Below are 21,753 nucleotides of genomic sequence, written 5' to 3'. Positions count from 1 at the left end.
TATCTTATGCTATTTCACTCCTGCAGTTTAATAATTTTTTTTTAAAGTTTAGGATAGTTAATTTTTCATTCAAGCAGTCTAAACGGGTCGTCTAGGTTTCTACATGTGCCTACTTTCCGTACTATTTTTAAATCTAGGAGTTCATTCCTACATAAACTGCAAGAGGCTTTACTTTCGGAACGGCTCCCGTATGACAAAGCGCGCTCCAGACACCCATGCTCAGCCATTGTCCATTGCTGGCAACAGTACATTGATAATGGGGTTGACTATGCAAAGAATAAATTCTGGAGCAGAAAAGGTCGCTCATTTTATGGTACCACTCCCGTCTTCATAACTCTTGTACCTTTTGGGTTAAATAGGATAAGAGGTTTTACTTTTGGAACGAACCTCGTATATTTATACGAAAACACATTAATTTACTTAATTAAATGATAATAATGTTAACAAGAGACGTTATAAAATAGAGTCAATACTTCATTTGTATAAAATTTCCAAATAATAACTTTCGTTTCACGATTGTTTACGAATGCGCACAGATCAAAAGTTGGATTTTAAACATTGGTAATTAAAGTCATATTCTGTTCAACTCGTTTATAAGTTCATTATCCTATTTCATTATAGAAATGCAATAATTTGCTTCATATGAGATAATTATAACTAGTAATATTAATTAAATATTTTTCATCGAAAAAAGTTTAAAATTGCAAAATAACTTCCGTGTCACAGTTATATTTACGTATGTAAACATCTACATATCTTTTAAATCTCTCTCTCTCTCTCTCGCTCTCTCTCTCTCTCTCTCTCTCTCTCTCTCTCTCTCTCTCTCTCTCTCTCTCTGTGTATATATATATATATATTGTATTTTGTGTACAGAAAGTTGTTAGATGAGACAAGTCAATGGTACTATCGGTTTCAAGCCCGATATATATATATATATATATATATATATATATATATATATATATATATATATATGTGTGTGTGTGTGTGTGTGTGTGTGTGTGTGTGTGCGCGCGCGCTATCACGTCGACACACTGGTTCTGATTGGATTACCGAAGTTAAGCAACGTTAAGCCTGGTCAATACTAGATAGGTAACCATTTGTGAAGTTTAGGCGCTGTATGTACCGCGCCGAGTCGTAGAAATTTCCAGGTTGGTATCTGGGGGCGCATTAATTCAAAGGAAGAGACGCACCCCCAGTCTTTGTTAAGATCTGCATCTAGGAGTAGGACATTCTGATGTAAAAACCTGCGGTCTAATGTATACTCTGTCCTGTGGCAGTTAGCTGCACCGACGGAGGTTAGCTGTAATACCAAAAATGCGGTTTGTTCTACACAAAGCCTTCACCTCTATAAACAAATCATCTGTGAGGATTTCCGAGCAACTTAGTTGTTGTGGCGGAGCCTCATACATCGAAATCAACGTAATAGTCCATTATATATATATATATATACACACACACACACACACACACACACACATATATATATATGTGTGTGTGTGTGTGTGTGTGTGTGTAGTTTTTTGTTTATATCCGTTAGAAGCGCTGAAGTGCGTATTTTATTTTATTCTTCACACACACACACACACACACACACACACACACACACACACACACACACACACACATATATATATATATATATATATATATATATATATATATATATATATATATATATATATAAGGGGGTAGTCACCAACAATGTGTATATTTTAAATATACATCTTTCTTTCGTTGGAATTTCTTAACCCATTTTATATATATATATATATATATATATATATATATATATATATATATATATATATATATATATATATATATATATATAGTGGATAATTATATTTAAAATAAAAAAAAACGGTATATACGCCGCTCCTCATTCTGGGGGTACCAAATTGGTAAAAGGAAAAATTATTCCCAACTAGCATTTAGGTAAAAATGTACTTTCGTATAATTTATACCTCAATTTAATTATTTATACATTTTATTTATATAATTGAATTTCATTCAAAAGTACCGCAAAAAATAATATAAATATATTATTTACTATAATAATTATAAAATTCCGTGTTTCATCCTTTCGGTAATCATCGGTGCAGGCTGTCACGATTAACACCAGTCGATAGATTCGAACCCGGCAATAGAAGCCATCTCTGGCTTCATTAGCAAGGGCCAAATCCATTCGGCTACCGTTAACCGCGCGAAATGCTGTTGAAATGTAAACATTTATTTAAAAAAGGATTTTTAACGTCTGTCAGAGTATATATATATATATATATATATATATATATATATATATATATATATATATATATATATAACTTGTTTATTGTTATATAAACATGCTCACATCCCGCTGCTACAAATAGCCACTTGTTTCAATCAAACAACAGATATCATCAGGCAGCGACTTGACTATTCAAAAGTTCAATGAATAATGGATTTTTATTTTAGGTAGGAACTCTTTAAAAGTTGGAGTTAAAAAACTTAAAACACAGAACTTTAATTATAAAATGTAAAGAGGGAGGATTGGATTGTATCTTCTGTTTGTATTTGTAATAATATGTTTCATTACTGAATTGTATAACTGTTCATAAATTGGTTGACACGCAGATCTTTTTCTTTTTCTTTTTCTATATTCTGTCAAATTCTTACTTTCTCTCTTTCTCTCTTTAACTAGATCCCATCATTCATTCCTTTCCTTTCCTTTCCCTTCTAGTCCTTATTCTCTTTATAATAACCATTTATATCTTGTTTCTTTTCTTCTCCATATTATATATATATATAGATATATATATATATTTCTCTCTATTTTCTTTCTCTATTTCTTTCTCTATTCCTTTTTTTTTCTCTTCTCAATCACTCTCTCTCCATTGTAATCTTTTAACTTTATTTAAATTGCCCCCTCCCTCTTTACATTTTATAATTAAAGTTCTGTGTTTTAAGTTTTTTAACTCCAACTTTTAAAGAGTTCCTACCTAAAATAAAAATCCATTATTCATTGAACTTTTGAATAGTCAAGTCGCTGCCTGATGATATCTGTTGTTTGATTGAAACAAGTGGCTATTTGTAGCAGCGGGATGTGAGCATGTTTATATAACAATAAACAAGTATTATCAGCTCTTTTTATTGAGCACTATCTAACAACCTCGTTGAATTCATTAGTCCATTACTTTTGAATATAAAAAAACCCGAGTATATATATATATATATATATATATATATATATATATAAAAAGCTGAGTGTGTGTGTGTGTGTGTGTGTGTGTGTGTGTGTGTGTGTGTGTGTGTGTGTGTGGTCACGAATAGGCTCCTATATGGTTGACTATTTTAAAAAACTGATTACATATAATGATAGAAGATGTATCGAGACACTGGAATGGGTATGTTTGATCTGGCAGAACGGTGGTTCATGAAAATTGTCGGGTCTGCGTTCGCGCCTGGTCCACAAAGTATGGAAATAAAGAATTTAAAAATGAAAAACGAAACGTTTACAAGTGTTTTTGCTATAGATGTACATAATTAATATATTGATAAGTATGTTTTAACTTAAATAGGGATGGTATAATAAAATTGTGGGGTCTGCGTTCGCGCCTGGCCTCTATAGAATGGAAATAGGCACAACTTTAATAAAGAGTTTTCATATCTATCTTTTTCGAGGTAGTCGCGATTTATTAAACCGAATGGCCACTCGAGCATGGTTAATGCATGTAAGGTGGTAGTTTAGTAATCGTTAATGGTGTAGATTGGGTAGAATTTCGATTATTTAATAGGGCGGTTCAACAGGGAATTGTTTACATTAGACTTGAAGGCTGCCATATTGTAATCGGCTGGGAAGCAGGCCAATGGAACGGCGTTTCACAGGCGGGCAGTTTTAGGAAAGAAGCTTTATTCGTGAAATCTGCGACTGATCTCAGACGAGCACTTGCCATGAAAATAACGATAGAGTACAATCAGGCTCGCAACGTCTCTTCTCTGGGGAAAACATTTCCCTACACAATAACTCTGTCGATTTTAAGTCTACAGACTCGAAATTTGAGATACAGAGTACTGAGGTTCGGGAAAATCTTTGTGATCGGTTTTCGGCCAGAAATTTGGTTGTTAAGGGGTCAAAGTTCAACGATTTGACCTTTGAGAACTCTACCAAACTCCTCTGACAATTTTGGGTCTAAACACTTGAAATTTTAGATATAGGTTCCTTTTAGAACTGCATGCCTTTCCTACTTTCCAACCGACTACAATATGGTCGTCTTCAAGTCCAATATAAACAAGTTTTTGATGATCCGTTCTGTTAAGTAATCCAATTTACCAAATTTTCACTACTAACGATTACTACGATGTTTTCCCATTGACTACTGTACACTCATTAACCGTTATCCTCGAGTGGCCCCGGCCTTGATAAGTAGTGATTACTTTGTAGAAAAGAAAAATTGTTCTCCTAAAAGAAGAATGAGATTTAGATATTTGAGGTTTGTTATTACAATCCACAGAGGTACAAAAAAGTTGTCAAAAACAAATATATAACAAATAAATGTTAGGCAAGATAAGTTACTTTTCTACCTAACTGGATAGGTTTTCAGTGTTTCTATTTAATGTAAAATGCTTATTCGGTTCGAAAAATACGTTGTGTTAAGAGCTACGAGCGAACAAGAAAAAGAAAATGGCCGCAGCTTCTCTGTACATCTTTGAAGTTTTGACAAAGACTTAAAAATAAAAATAAAAAATAAACCAAAATGCAACCCACTCAATAAATATTGCCGTGACGTTTAATGGGTTGGTTTCTACCCCCATTTTATTTGCCTTTTTTTTTATTTGTACGTCTTTGTCAAAACTTCAAAGATGTACGCAGACATCGCGGCCATTTTTTTTTTGTTCGCTCGTAGCTCTTAACACAACGTATTTTTCGAACCGAATAAGCATTTTACATTGAATAAAAACATTAAAAACTTATCCAGTTAAGTAGAAAAGTAACTCTATCTTGCCTTTGATACCATTTATCTAATATATACAAGGCTATATGTCTGTCTGTCTGTCTGTCTGTCTGTCTGTCTGTTTCCATATTTCCAAACCCTATCGCTCCTAAAACTAAAAGTCGCAGAGCGGTGCTAGGAGTCTCAAATGATTGCATTTTTATTAACCGTCCTTTCATGGGTCTTTAGCCGGTCAAAATAGATTCAAGGGGTCAAGAAGGGACCAAAATTGAAAAAAAAATCGTTACACATTTTATACATCCATCTTAGTTTATTTTTAATTAGTTTACATGCGTGTCACGTTAGTACTGTGGTAACGTCACCAGCTTTGAATACTAGTTTTGCTTTCGGTTGAGACCAAAACAACAAATTCTAAGGGGTCAAAATTGTGGTCAAAGTTTTTAAAAATTACCTCTGCGGTCTCTACCAAATTACTCAGAAAATTTTTGGTCTAAACATTTGAAATTTACATAAAGGGTATTCACACATAGGGCAAGTTATAAGCAGTACATGGGGCCCGAGCAAAGCAGGACTGAACTGCTAGTATATATATATATATATATATATATATATATATATATATATATATATATATATATATATATATATATATAAAGCTGAACGTCTGTGTGTGTCGGGTCATGAATAGGCTCCTATATGGTTGACTATTATAGAAAACTGATCACATATAATGATAGAAGATGTATCGAGACATAGGAATGGGTATGTTTGATCTGGCATAATGATGATTCATTAAAATTCTAGGGTTTGCGTACGCGCCTGGTCCACAAAGTATGGAAATAAAGAATTTAAAATTAAAAAAGAACGTTTACAAGTGTTTTTGATATAGATGTACATAATAATACTTTGATAAGTATGTTTTAACTTAAATAGGGATGGTATGATAAAATTGTGGGGTCTGCGTTCGCGCCTGGCCTCCATAGAATGGAAATAGGCACAAACTTTGATAAAGACTTTTCATATCTATCTGCGTAAGTATACTTTGATAATTATGTTTCAGTTCGAAGAAATATGGTATAATAAAATTATGGGGTGTTCGTTCACGCCTGACCTCCATAGAATGGAAATATGTCACAAAGTTTAAGAAGGTTTTTTTAATATAGATCCACAGAATATTGTGATAAGTGTTTCAGTGTGAACGGGTATGGTATAATAAATTATGGGGTTTATCTATTTTATTTTTACTTTCATCATATTTTGCTTCGGTTTTGATACCCCCAAATTCGAAGCTATCTCTTTATAACTCTTCCTTTTCATAACCTATCATACTTTAATAAATCAGAGTGCATTTTCTGTAGGCTGTTTTTGAACCCAGTCAACGACGGGTACTTTTCCTAGTATATATATATATATATATATATATATATATATATATATATATATATATATATATATATATATATATATATATATATCACAATAGGACAAGCCGGACAATCTACTTGATTTACAAGCTGGCTTTGAAGGTAAAATTATTGCTATTAGCAGAGATAAGTTAGCCAAGGCTGTAACCAACCGAGTTGGTCTTAATTTGAGATGTGGGTGTTTTCACAGATTTATTATGTTATTAACACGGACTGCCATTATTTTCTATTGTTATACTCAATAAAGATTTGCTTAGCTATTTTTTGTAATTTATTAGTTGAGTTATTGTTTTCGTCTGGACACATGGTCAACAGTAAATAATTTTTTTAAAAAGTGCACCTTGCTTTAAAGCTTTACTGCAGTTTCACGATCTTTACGATCATGAAAACATTGGTATCAAACAAGATGACACCGGAAAACGGGGATGTTCTTTAGCCATGTTTATCATTATTGTTGTTGTTGTTGTTATTATTATTATTATTATTAGTAGTAGTAGTAGTAGTAGTAGTAGTAGTAGTATATTTACTCAGTAGAAGTAATCACACAGGACATCATTAAAGATTTCTCTTTGAGAACAACTTGTGGTGTTTTCTGGATTCTGTGTGACAACACGTTTCTCCACATTTCCAGGACTCTCCACCTTTTTCAATAACCTTTGCAGATGAATTTGCGTTATCGCAACAGTCATTTACCATTGAATCCTCATTATTGTTTATTGTTGTTGTCATTATTATTATTATTATTATTATTAGTAGTAGTAGTAATAGTAGTAGTAGTAGTAGTTTAGTAGTAGTAGTAGTAGTAGTAGTTTATTTGTTCAATCATTAAAGATTTTTCTTTGAGAAAACCTGTGGTGTTTCTCTGGAGTCTGAGTGACAACACGTCTCTCCAATTTTCCAGTACTCTCCATCGCTTACAATTGCGATAACCTTTACAGATGACTTTGCGTTATCGCAATAACCGTTTACCATTGATTTCTCATTATTATTATTATTATTATTATTATTATTATTATTATTATGGGGGCGCATTAATTCACTAGGAGAAATTTACCCCCAGACTTCGTTAAAACATGCACACACACGCGCGCGCACACACATATATATATATATATGTGTGTGTGTGTATATGTGTGTGTGTCTATTATTATTATTATTATTATTATTATTATTATTATTATTATTAGTAGTAGTAGTAGTAGTAGTAGTAGTAGTATATTTACTCAATAGGAGTAGTCACACGGCCATCATTAAATATTTCTTTTTAAAAATAACCTGTGTTATTCTCTGGAGTCTGAGTGACAGCACGTCCCTCCAGATTTACAGTACTCTCCACCTCTTACGATAACCTTTACAGATGAATTTGCGTTATCACAACAACCGATCACCATTGATTTCTCATTGGCAAGACCATTGGTTTCATTTAGAATTTGGATTGATTTAATTATCACTCATCATATTTTAGTCATATTTTTTTTATGAAATGACTCTTACACGTGTTTCGTTGAACACCGGAAGCCCATTATAACTCATGAGAGACAAAAATATATTCTTCAGAAACTGGTTGGAAAGTTTTTTTGTTTTCTTTGGAAGATTTTGCAATAAAAAAATGTTGATGAAAGCAAATAGAAATATTTAAAGTATATATATATATATATATATATATATATATATATATATATATATATATATATATAGCATATATATATTTAGCACATATATATATATGCATATATATATATATATATAGCATATATTATGATATATATATATATATTATAATATATAGCATGTATTATAATTATCCACTGACAAGTGTTTCGTCGTCTACGACTCATCAGAATTTAGCATATATATATATATATATATATATATATATATATATATATATATATATATATATATATATATATACATATGCGCATATATATTTAGCATATATATACAATTTTTCGATATTTGTCGTCCGAAGTGCCAATCTTCATACCGATACGGTTCTCATGAAAATCTGTCGCCTCTGTCGAAAGTTTTAGGCAGACATACATACATACATACATACATACATACATACATACATACATACATACATACATACATACATACATACATATATACATACATACATACATTTAAAGAGACAGGTGAGATTTATATTAGAGATAATTATCTCCATTAATTAATGGAGGTAAGCAAATATTCATATAAAAGCACGATTATAAAAATCTAATAAACCTAAAAATTGGTCTCCTCAACCAGGAAAATATTCCTGAATGAATTAAAGAAATTAATAAATAAATAAACGGATTTGATTTGTTATATTTCTCTCTGATGATCGAATCTAAAATCTAATGGCGTGCGTGACGGAGTTAGTGGGTGGTGTGTAGAAGAATGTGTTGCTAGCACCCTCTCGTGTCGCTGTCTTGACTCTCTCTCTCTCTCTTTCTCTCTCTTTCTCTCTCTTTCTTTCTCTCTCTCGCTCGTCATTAAAAATTCTTTTTTTTAAATCATCATTATATTTTGATTCCAATATAATATAATAAATACGAAATCTGCATTAATCAACATCATATTTAAGCGTATTTTACGGCCGAGCAATGCTGGGCGGCCTGTGGTTTGTTATATTTCACTCTGATGGCCGTATCATCAAATGTGTTTAAGTCTAATTTAATTAAAAAAAAAATAAATAAATAAAACAATTTTGTTATATATTGACTTATTGGCGATAATAAACTCACACACAGCTGATTATAAAAATATTTCGTTTATTTTTGTAAATATAAGCTTTCTATTTTCAATGACAGATTGACAAGTCTAATGATGTGCGCGACGGGGTTGATGGGTGGTGTGTAGAAGAATGTGTTGCTAGCACCCTCTCGTGTCGCTGTCTCGACTCTCTCTCTCTCTCTCTCTCTCTCTCTCTCTCTCTGTCATTCTCTCTCTCTCTCTCTCTCTCTCTCTCTCTCTCTCTCGACCTCTGTAACTCTCCCCCCCCCCAGATGACGACGATATTCCAATCGGTATTGCTTCCAAAAAGATGGTCATTCGCTGACCGGAGATTTTGCGTCCTAAAATATGACCTCACTTTGACGTAATCGCCCGGTCTTGCATTCAGACGTGACCGGGACTTTGTATAAATTTGTGACTGACGCTTTAGTTTAACGTCACTCCCCCGGGGATCTGGATTATGCAACAAATTAACAACCAATGTCCCAATTACTTGGTAGATAAACAAATAAAATTAACCATTAAAAACGTAGATAACATAAATGACGGCACTCATGCACTTATTGATCCGTGCTGAATTAATAACGTTATTGTTTAGAACGCCATTCTTAACATGGGGACGGAAGTGTGTTGTATACCTATTCTGTACTTTCACCTAACAATTTAATAAAAACAGATATCGCAAAACTTTAATTAAACTTGAAAATACTATTTAGAAAATAGCGCGGATCAATAAGTGCACTAGCACCTAAATAACAGCCAGTGCGATTATATTAGTATATTTTATTCGTTTTGTTATTCTCCCCAAACGATTCACAACCATTTTTCCTCGGGGGAGAAATCCTTGAAGAGGTCCAAAGTTTCAAATACCTGGACTATTATCACTGCAACAGGCCAAGGTGAAGAGCATATTGGCAAGCGTTTTAGCAATGCTCATGTTACCTTCTGTCGCCTTCACACCCGACTCTGGTTTGGAAATGAAATCAGACTCGGTATAAAATTTGAATATACCAAACTCTTGTCCAAACCATTCTCCAATACGGTTGCAAAACCTGGCCAGTACGAGTTTGTGACCTGCGCAAACATAATTTTTACAATACAATGTGCCTGAGGATGATGGAAGTATTCCTTTCGAAAGCGCTCGCTATAGACACTTATGGATTCAACTTAAACAATTTTTGAAAAAACGCAAAAAAAGAGGGGGGGGGTATATTACTGTACACATAGATTCGAAAAAGTTGTCAAAAAAAACAAATATATAACAAATAAATATTATCAAAGGCAAGAAAAGTTACTTTTCTACCAAACTGGATATATTTTTTGTTTTTATTCAATGTAACATGTTTATTCAGCTCGAAAAATATGCAGTGTTTACCGATGTATTAGAAAATCCAAAATGGCTCCCGACTTTCTCTTTAACACGGTAAGTTTGGGAAAAGGTGTTATAAATAATAAACTAGACAAAATGCTATTAAAAAACCACCGAATATATGTCAACTTATGTCACGGTAACATATATTGAGCGAATTTCTAACAGTATTTTGTCTAGTTTATTATTTATAACCCCCCCCCAAAAAAAAAAAATAAATAAATAAAAAATTATTCGGAGATTGGAGAAGAAAATAATGAAACAGAAAAATACCGGGCTTTTTAATAACACTTGTCTCAATGTAGGTATTTAATTATTATAGTAAAAAAATAATTATATATATATATATATATATATATATATATATATATATATATATATATATATATATATATATATATATATATATATATATACATTGAACTTTTGAATAGTCAAGTCGCTGCCTGATGATATCTGTTGCTTGATTGAAACAAGTGGCTATTTGTAGCAGCAGGATGTGACCATGTTTATATAACAATAAACAAGTATTATATATATAGCTATAAACATAAGTACTGAACCTTTAACAATAGCAAGACGCCTCTCCAATAATATATCCATGAAAAATAGAACCCTACATGACAAGTCTACCTTCAAACTCCTCGGCCTAACATTTGCGCAATATGAACTAGAACAAATACATAGAGGACATTGCAAAGGCTGCTGCAAAGAAGGTGCGTTCACTCTCTCTTGCTAGAAGACTACTCACACCTGAAAGTATCCTGTACCTTTAAAAGGCCACCATTCGCTCATTCATGGAGTATTGTTGCCACATCTAAGATGGTGCATCTACCACTAGTCTCTCCCTCTTAGATAGCATTCAAAAAAGAGTTGTCAATCTAATAGGTCCACTTGACCGACTAAGCTCCAGCCCCTGTCCCATCGCCACAATGTTGTATAACTGTGCCTGTTTTACAAATATTTTAATGGAATGTGTTCTGATGAACTCGTTTCACTTGTACCCCCTCGACGTACATATCCTTGACAAACCCGCTTAGCAATAAGATCTCATCCCTTCACTGCTGATGTCCGTAAATACCAGAAAGCTTTCTATTCTAATAGTTTCTTTCACTCGAACAGCTAGACTTTGGAGTTCCCTTCCTGTTGCCTGCTTTCCTGGCAGTAGTTTAAATGTAACATGAACAGATATCTTGTTAATCCTTTCTAGACATGCCCCCAAATTGTAGGCTCTTACGTTCAAGTAGCGATATGCTTTGTAAGGGGTGAACATGATTAAAAAAAAAACAAAAAAAAAACAACAAAAAACAACAAAAAAAACAAAAAAAATTTTTTAAACAAAAAAATAAATAAATAAAATAAATAAATAAAAAACAACAACAAATAAATAAATAAAATTTAAAAAACAAAAAATTAAAAAAAAGAAAAACAAAAACAACAAAAAACAAAAGTAATTTTTTAAACAAACAAAAAAAAACAAAAAAAAATAAATAAAATAAAAAACAACAAAAAAATGTAAAAATAAATAAATAAATAAAATAAAATAAATTTTTTTTTAAAACAAAAATCAATAAATAAATAAAATAAATAAAAAGACAACAAAAAATAAATTTAAGAAAAAACAACAAAAAAAAAACAAAAAAACAAACGAAAAAAATAAATAAATAAAATAAATAAAAAGAAAACAACAAAAGTAAATAAATAAAATTAAAAAACAAAAAGAATAAAAAAACAAAAAAACACTGAAACAACGGATCATCGGTGTTCTAATATGATACTAACACTTTGAGAACATTTTTATCTTGGTTTTTGTATGCATGTTTGCATCCTTTGTCGTGCACACTATATGACATCACAGAAGACAAATGAAGTTATAAAGCTACTATTTATCATTATGACGTCACACACACGCACACACATCCATATATATATATATATATATCAAAGTAAATGGTAGTAAGAGCAATGTGGAAAGGACCGGAATCACAAGAGAAATACCCCCCCCTTTTTTCAAAAAGAAAACAAGAGTCTCTTTCACCATCTTGAATATACTCTTGTTTTCTTTTTGAAAAGAGGAGGTATTTCTCCCGAAACTAAAAGTTCCATACTACCAACGGACTACACCGGACATACCAAGAACTTGGAAGCAAATTAATTATGTAATGAAAGAAGGAGCGATAAATGAATAATCCGACATTTCTCTACTCGAACATACCTGTCTGTTTGTCTGCTTGTTTGTTTGTTTGTTTTTTCATTCTTTCCTCTTGTGATTCCGGTCCTTTCCGCATTGCTCTTGGCGTTTAAACTTCCATATATATATATATATATATATATATATATATATATATATATATATATATATATGTATGTGTGTGTGTGTGTGTGTGTGTGTGTGTGTGTGTGTGTGTATTTAATTAAATATTGAATATTTATTTTATTCAAAAAAAATTTTTCACAAAGGAATCACCACTTATCAAGGCTCAGAGGGCACTTGAGGATAATACAAAAAAATGTGTACAGTGGTCAATGTGACAATATCGTATTAATCGTTGGTACTTGTGCATTTAACGAACCAGACGTAACTCAGCATTTGCTCGGCTTTGTCCGACGCATGACGTCAACAGCCGGATATAACCGAGCGTTGTCGATTAAGCAGACGAGAATTTCGCTATCAATTGGAAGAGTGTCACAACTCAAGAAACGCTTATTTGAAGAGAGTTTTAAAAAAAAATTTGTTTTAAAAAGATAACTGACGAGATAATGAATATTACAAACCTCGCGGACCCCAGAGGCTGCACTAAACTTTTGCCAGCAACGGAAATTGTTGGCAGAAGAGAAAAGGTGTTTACATTTTGGCCAGGATTGTGTACTTGCAAAGAGAACAAGCCTTTCCGACGGTTACGGTTGGAGGTGTAGAAGTGTGTCGTCGATGGATGGACCTCCATTAGGATTGGGACCTTCTTCTGCGTGAGGGATTATTTTCTGAGGAATCCCCGGCAGATTGGAGGCCCAGGCCATACGGTAGAAATCGACAAGTCCGTTTTTAACCGCCGGCAGACTTGTGACACCGGTCTGGGTCTTCGGTGGATACGAGCCCGACGAAAAGGAGGGTTTCTTGGTCACTGTACCAAATAGGAACGCCGAAACCCTCCTTCCACTAATAAATAAAGAAATCCTTGTTTCTGGCGAAAAAAAAAAAAAAATGTACAAATAACCCTTGTCCCCCTCCCGCCAATGCTTTTTATTGCCCCTTTTTTTAGGCTTTTCCATTTATTGGACATAAAGAGTTAAAAAAATTAACTTTTACGTGTTTAAGGCAGACAAAGTTTTTTTTTACGTTAAAAATTGAAAAAAAAGTTCAGACAAAAAAAAAAAAAGGTTCCTATTATTTAAAAAAAAAAATACTTGTTTAATATAAAACAAGTATTTTTTTTTTTTGAAAATATAAAAACAATTCCAAACAATAATAATTAAAAAAAATGGTTTTTGCTTTTTACTTAATTTTTTTTATGTTTCTACATTTTAAAATTTCATTGTACAGTTATTTTTGTAGCGTTGTTTTTATTTTATCGCCAACGCTCGGTTTTATCCGGTTGTTGACGTCATGCGCCGGACAAAGCCGAGCAAATTGCTGAGTTACGTCTGGTTCGTTAAATGCACAAGTACCCGTTAGTAGTAGAAAATTTGGTGCATTGGATTACTTAAGGGGAACGGCTCATCAAGAGCTTTTTTTTCCGTTGGACTTAAATTTTTAAAATATTTTAACGCGCATAAAAGTTTATCCATGGAATCATGTTTCTGGGTATCACCTGTCATCAGCATGGTTACAATTTTTGGCAAGGGAGCGAACTAACAAGTACACAATCGGCAGTCTAGTGTTTTACCGTTGAGTCACAACATCTTGTGAGATTTAATGCCACACAATAGGGTTTCCGTTCTGCAAGATCTACCGCAGATGTGCTGACGGTTATATCCCACAGGATTAGTGAATCTCTTTTCTCTACCCTGCAACCTCTCTCCCACAGAAGAGACGTTGCGAGCCTATCCTTGTTTTATCGTTATTTCCATGGCAGGTGCTCGTCTGAACTCCAATCTCTGCCCCCCCTCGCCAATCTTTCACGAAAAACACCCGTCTAGCTGAATCCACTGTGAAAAATTTCCGCCACTCTATATCTGTGCTTAAATCAAAACGTGGATTCCATGAACAAAGCTTCTTTCTTAGAACTGCATGCCTGTGGAACTCTGTTCTGTCTGCCTGCTTCCCACCGGACTACAACTTGGATGTGTTCAAGTCCAACATTAACAAATTCCTAATGAACCGCTCCCTTAAGTAAACACTTCATCAAATCTCCACACTAACGCAATGTACTTGCAATAACCCTTATCCCTGAGTGGCTTCCGGGCCTTGATAAGTGGTGATCACTGTGTAAAAAAAAAATATTTAAGATCCGTTGTGTTTATTTCTTTAGCGATATAAGCAGTTGCTTTCTTGTATTTTATTTTCGCTTTCCTAAGCGAGCCTCTTAAAGTTTAGATAAACAAAGATATGAGGAAAATACTTGAACATATTTGGGGTTACACCGTCAGTAAGAATGCAATTTGATTGGCTATTGAAATTGACGTAATTATTGTAAAAGAATTTTAAAATTAAAATGAAACAGTATTAAAATTGACGTAGAAAAATTAAATTAAAACAATATTAGAAAATTGAATATTCTTTTATTAAATGGGTTTTTATTAAATACAGGATTTTTTTTTTTTATTAAATAATTATTATTAAATACAGAAACAAACAATGAAATTTAATTAGAAATGATGTTGTTCTCGACTACAAAAATAATATACAAGGACGTTGCATTTTCTGTTTTTTTTACTTATTAATGAAATATACTGAATTTTTCTTATTCTAAAATAATGTAAAATGTTTAACTTTCAATAGACAATCAAATTGCAATAATATGCCTTTTTTAAAAAAACTTTTAAAAAATTTAAAATAAAATAATTATTATATTTTTTTATAATAACGATTATTAGATAATGCAAAATTAAACAATAATCGATTCTTTTACAATAATTTAAATTTTAAAAAATTATTCTACAATAATTACGTCTTTCACGACTGAGACAATTTTTTTTATTTTTGTACCCTTTCTCTACGTTAAAAAAGGACCCTGGTGTCTAACTCTGCCCCGTGGGGAGGCATTGTAAATAGGTACAATAGCCAATCAAATTGCATTCTTACAAGCGGTGTATCGCCAAATATGTCCTCACTGCTTTCCTCATATATTTTTTTTATTTATCTAAACTGCAAAAGTGCCTCTATATCTACTTATATATATATATATATATATATATATATATATATATATATATATATATATATATATATATATATATATATATATATATATATAACAATTTGTTTGCTTTCTATGTGTGTTTTAAGGGGGGCGTATTTGTATGTGTCTGTTTGTGTGTGCCCGTTTTTGTGTGAGTTCGTTCCAAATGTACTCCGAAACGCTTGGGCTAATTATTTTGAAATTTCACGCAAATGTACTTTACGTGTCTGAGAATGTTCTTAGATAGGTTTTGTATCGGAATGCCTCCGATAAGTATAAAAAAATCGATAAGCAAAAAAGATCCGATTAAAGAAAGACCTGTTCGATTTTGATTAAAGATGATATCTTTACACAGCCTAACATCACTATTACATTTGAAATGCTTTATCACCGAACATGCAAAAGGGCCCGACGCATAAAATCAACAGCACGTTCTTTGATAGGACAGGGGCGCGCTCGAAACGAATGATTCTGTTGAGAGTACAACTGAACCGTGCTACTTGACTTTTGCATTTTAAAGTTTAATGCAAGCTATAATATAAAAATAATTTTATAAAATCTACAGTGCGTTCTCTACAGTGCAATGAAGACTATAATATATTGTAGACTAGATTAGGAACAAAATTTCGTATCTTTTCTGATACTAGACTTAATATTTTCTATCTTCGATCAATAATGCAGAAATCCTTCAAGACTAAGATTGTCTTTATTTTTGCCTCAATCAAGAGTGTGCCTTGGAGGTGGGGGGGGGGAGGCTGAATTTTCCACACATTCAAATTGACTTTGTGCCTTACGTTGCCAGGCAAGTGAACAGGGATGAATATAAAACGGTGTTATCAACTTGAGTTATCCTCGTTCCTTAGCTAGTCTCTTTCTTGAATTGTTTATAAAGATGACAACAGTATATTTCCGGCGTAGTTTCCATTTCGACGTTTCGCATGTACCATAAAATTTGATATAACTCAATGTTTTTAATATTATTATTACTTTTTTTTTGGTGGGGCGGGAGGTGGTGGGGCGGGAGGTGGTGGTGGTTGAGAGAGTCCACAGATCGATTTTTTATATGTTGTTTTAAGCAACAAATGATATTATGTACAGTATAACCCCGGGATACGGGGGGGGGGGGTTCAGATTACGATGTGGAATACGATGCTTTTTTTCTGACCACTGGTTATAGTATTTACCCCGCCTTACGGTGTTATTTATAATGTTGTTTGAGTATATATACTAGTGTATTTTGTTACTAATTTTTAATGCCGTATCCCGGGGTCCTACTGTACTCAGTTGTCATGTCGAAAATAGTAATATATCCAAAAGTTACGAAAATTCATCGAGTAGAACATCTGTTATTGTGTTTTTAGTAAAAAAAAAAAAAGTTTGTCGCTATAGACTACAAATTACACGTCATGAACATTTTTTTTTTTTTTTTACATAGGAGTCACCACTTATCAAGGTCCGGAAGCCACTCGAAACTAAGGGTTTGTAGGTATGCATTAATCAATGGGATTATAGCGTAGCAATCGTAAGTAGTTGAAATTTTGTAAATTGGATTACTTAGGGGAACGAGAATTTATTTACATTGGACTTGAAGACAATCAAATTGTAGTCAGCTGGAAAGCAGGCAAACGGAAGAGAGTTCCACAGGCGTGCAGTTCTAAGAAAGAAGCTTTGTTCATAGAATATGCGTTTAGGTTGAGGCACAGATAATGAGTGGGTGAAATTATTAATAGTGGTTTCAGCTAGACGAGGGTTTTTCGTGAATGTTTGGCGAGAGGGGACCATGGATTGAAGCTCAGACGAGCACTTGCCATGAAAATAACGATAAAGCAGAGACAGGCTTCGAACGTCTCTTCTGTGGGAAAGAAGCTGCAGGGAAGAGAAAGGGGCATCACTCACTAGGCTACAAAGTCTATTTTGAAATTTGTCAAGGTAAGATAAGGGGCTTCTAGCAGCTCCCGCCCAGATGTGGCAAAAGTACTCCATCGTTGGCCGTACCTGGCTTTTATATAGGTAGAGAATTGCATCGGGAGTGAGATAACTACTGGAACGGTAGAAGGATCCTACCATTTTTTCAGCAACCTTGACAACGGATTTGATGCCTGTGTTCCATTTCATATCAAGAGCAAAGGTCAAGCCCAGAAGCTTGTCAGAACATGGAGCCTCCCCAAGACGAGAGCCATTCATTTCAATTGATGCCAGATGGGGATCAGAGCGGTGATGATGTATAGATAGGAACTTGGTTTTAGATGCATTAAAAAACCAACCAACCACCGCTTTCCTCATTGTACCACGTGCTCAAGATCAGAGGAGAGATAAAGTCAGAGAGAACTAGGTCATTTACGGCCTTTGATGTGTTGTCATAGATTGTAGTGTTGTCAGCATAAATGCCAACGAATGATCTTAAGATGTTATTTGGAAGATCATAGATGTAGATCAAGAATAGGAACATGTTATCTAAAGTATGCGTTCCGAGTTATGTCCCCTGTGTGTGAATTCTTCACCATCTAGTTCATAATGTTTAAGGAAAACGCAATTTTACTCAATGTTCCGTCGAAATTACTTTTAATCAAAAATAACTTTTTACTCGATGGATTTTCGTATTTTTTGGATATATTACTATTTTCGACGTATCTTTCAAGTACGTAATGTCGTTTTTGTTTAAAACGACATATTTTTCCAAAAGTCGACCTGTCGGCTCTATCTTAACAAGCACCTTATTTTTTTTTTTTTTATCCTTAACACATTTTCTCGTACACGATAACACGCTGAGAAAACATTTATGAATGACTTTTTATGTCGCAAGCTTTTTGTCATTTTCTTTTTTTCTTTCTTTTTTTTTTTTTTTTTTGACAAACTCCTTTGAGGTGGGGGGGGGGGGCAGTTCGGTAAATTTTTACAGTAGGTCCATCTCCACAATTTTTAACATGGGGAGGTTGGAGGGGTATTCTGAAAGGCGTTCTTAACATGGGAAGTTTTTTTTTGGGGGGGGTATTCCGAAAGCCGTTCTTAACATGGAAAGGTTGGGACTGTTTTTTCCGAAAGCCTTTCTTAACATTTTTAAAGAAAATTATGGAGACTAATCTAATGTAAAGAAAAAAAAAAAAAGTACATAGATTTGTTTATCACGTGCGCATACAAACATGGCCGCCAGTGAATGACAGCGCATAATACAGGTCTTTATATGACAAAAACTACTTGTCTGAAAATTTAAAATTAGATTTTCTTATTCAGCATAGTTGAAAACCTTTAAAGTCGTCATTTTAAAGAAATTCGTGGCGGTGCAGTGCACGGTGCATCTAATGTAATAAAATATCGACAATTCAACCCCCTCAGGAAAAAACTATTCAAAAATATAAAAGTTTAGCATAACTTTTAGTTAAAAACACGGCAGTTCTGCAGTATACGGACGGCGGCCATGTAGCGCTTCTCGGTCAAAGAACAGGAGGCGATAGCTAGTACTTTTTGTTGACCCTTCAATGTTGCTTTAATTCTAAAAACATTGCTTGGATTACAAAATTGTTTTATTAAAAGTATATTTTCTTACGCAGACTTTTCGTTGGCATTTCAACAGATGCCACAATTTTGCTTCGACTCCAAAGAGGTTTCGGAAAAACAAAAAAAACAAAAAAAAAAAAAAAAAAAAAAGACAAAACAATGTTGCTTTTATTCGAAAAAATTTTTCATTTAAATTATTAATTTGTTGTTGACTCTTCAATGTTGCTTTAATTCGAAAAATGTTTCGTTAAAATTATTTGATCGGAAATTTTTTTTTTTTTTTTTTAATCCAATATTGTTTTCATTACAAAATTGTTTTATTAAAATTATATTTTCTTGCGAAGACTTCAATAAATATTTTTACAATTATATATTGATACATTTTTATACAATAAATGTTTTGCTTTTCAAATATTTTTTTCTGTTCGGAAAAAGAAACATTCTTGCTTGTTACTTATTTAATGTGTTATTTGACCAAAAAGAAATTTGAGTTATCGCCCCTTCTTTGTGGCACCTTCCCCGCAAGAGGAGGGACCATTGTGGCCTTCGGGCCAAGATCAAAGTGTAGTATCTGTTCCGGCAGATCCTGCAATTAAAGACCATTGTCCTTGTGGCAATCTTTTGGTCCATGTAGGGGCAGCCCTATATATCAAATGGCTCTCACTATCCAGTTCCCATTTCCCACCTCTCAGGAATTGGTCCCCTTTTCCCTCCCCCTCTCTTTTGACCCCCTGTCTTTTCAAGCTTATAACTACTCGAAAAATGGAATTCAAACCCTATTTTTTTTTTCAATTAAAGGATCAAGGACCAAGGTTTCATTTAAAAAAAAAAATAAATAAATAAACAACGTGATTAAAAAAAAAAAAAAGGTTTTAAACTTCAGACTTTACAGGTAAATTTCTAAAAATCACTACTTTTTTTTTAATTTGAATATATTATTTATTGATCTTTTATCTTCAATTTGTGATATATAAAACTTTGGTTAGTAAAATTAATTATTTACTTTTTAATAGACATTTAAAAATCGGGGGGGGGGGCGTGAATTAAAAAAAAAATACTATATTGTTTATTGGAAAGAGCATAAAATTTCACATTGACCCTGAAAATATCGTAAAAATAGAATCAATAGAAAACTTTTGATAGATTTTTAAAGTTTAAAAATTAAAAAATACTGAACTCCAAAATTGAATTAATTTCATTACTGTTAAAACAAACAAAAAAATATTTCTATTACTTGTTATACAACTTTAATAGTCTATTTTGGAAGTATAATCCATAAAGAAAATAAACAGTCCACTTTTAAAAGAGAAATTACGAGTGTTTTTATATTTTATTCGCAGTTTCATGTTAGGAGTGTCAAAAATTCCTATAAAAATGCTGATACACCTAACCTTGTGCCTTACTCTGCCCTCGTGGAGAGGCAAGTAAACAGGAACAAGTATCAGCTTGAGTTAACGTTCGAGTTCGTTCTTAGCTAGCCTCTTTCTTGACTTGTTTATAAATGTTGCGCGCACGAGTGTGGGTGTGCTTTCAAACAAATTTCGGGTTTGTATTACTGTACACATAGATTCGAAAAAGCTGTCAAAAAACAAATATATAACAAATAAATGTTATCAAAGGCAAAATAAGTTACTTTTCTACCTAACTGGATATATTTTTTGTGTTTTTATTCAATGTAACATGTTTATTCAGCTCGAAAAACATACATTATTTACCGATGTATTGGAAAATTCAAAATGGCGCCCAACACTCTCTTTAACACGGTAAGTTCAGGAAAAGGTGTTATAAATAATAAACTAGACAAAATATTATTAAAAAAACACCGAATATATGTCAACCTATGTCACGGTAACATATATTGAGCGAGTTTCTAACAATATTTTGTCTAGTTTTATATTTATAGCACCTTTTCCCAAACTTACCGTGTTACAGAGAGAGTCGGGCGCCATTTTGAATTTTCCAATACATCGGTAAACACTACATGTTTTTCGAGCTGAATAAACATGTTACATTAAATAAAAACACTGAAAACATATCCAGTTAGGTAGTAAAGTAACTTTTCTTGCCTTTGCTAACATTTACTTGTTATATATTTGTTTTTTGACAACTTTTTCGAATCTATGTGTACAGTAATACAAACCCCAAATTTTCATTTCGGCGCTTCATGCGTACTGTGCTTTAATACTACAATTATCATTCCGCTAGCTCTTAAACAATTTACGTGATTGAAATAGGATTTGATCTGCTAAGCATTAGTTGCGTCTGGCCACAGGTTTTGACTACTTAACAATTAAAAAAAAAACTTAATTAGACATCTTTTAGCTACGTTAATAATTGGAAGTCATAAAAGAGTTGTGGTTATTAGGTAAAATCGATTTCTTAGAAAAGTAACGAATTGAAGTGTCATTAAGTTATATTTGTATTAATTGTAGTGGTATCATGGTAAATTGGTAATGGGTGGTAGC

The sequence above is a fragment of the Euprymna scolopes genome, chromosome 37, assembly GCF_053919585.1.
Source record: "Euprymna scolopes isolate OS-2025 chromosome 37, ASM5391958v1, whole genome shotgun sequence".
Lineage (NCBI taxonomy): Eukaryota > Metazoa > Mollusca > Cephalopoda > Sepiida > Sepiolidae > Euprymna > Euprymna scolopes.
The sequence above is the reverse complement of the archived record's forward strand: the minus strand, read 5'-3'. Positions refer to the sequence as shown.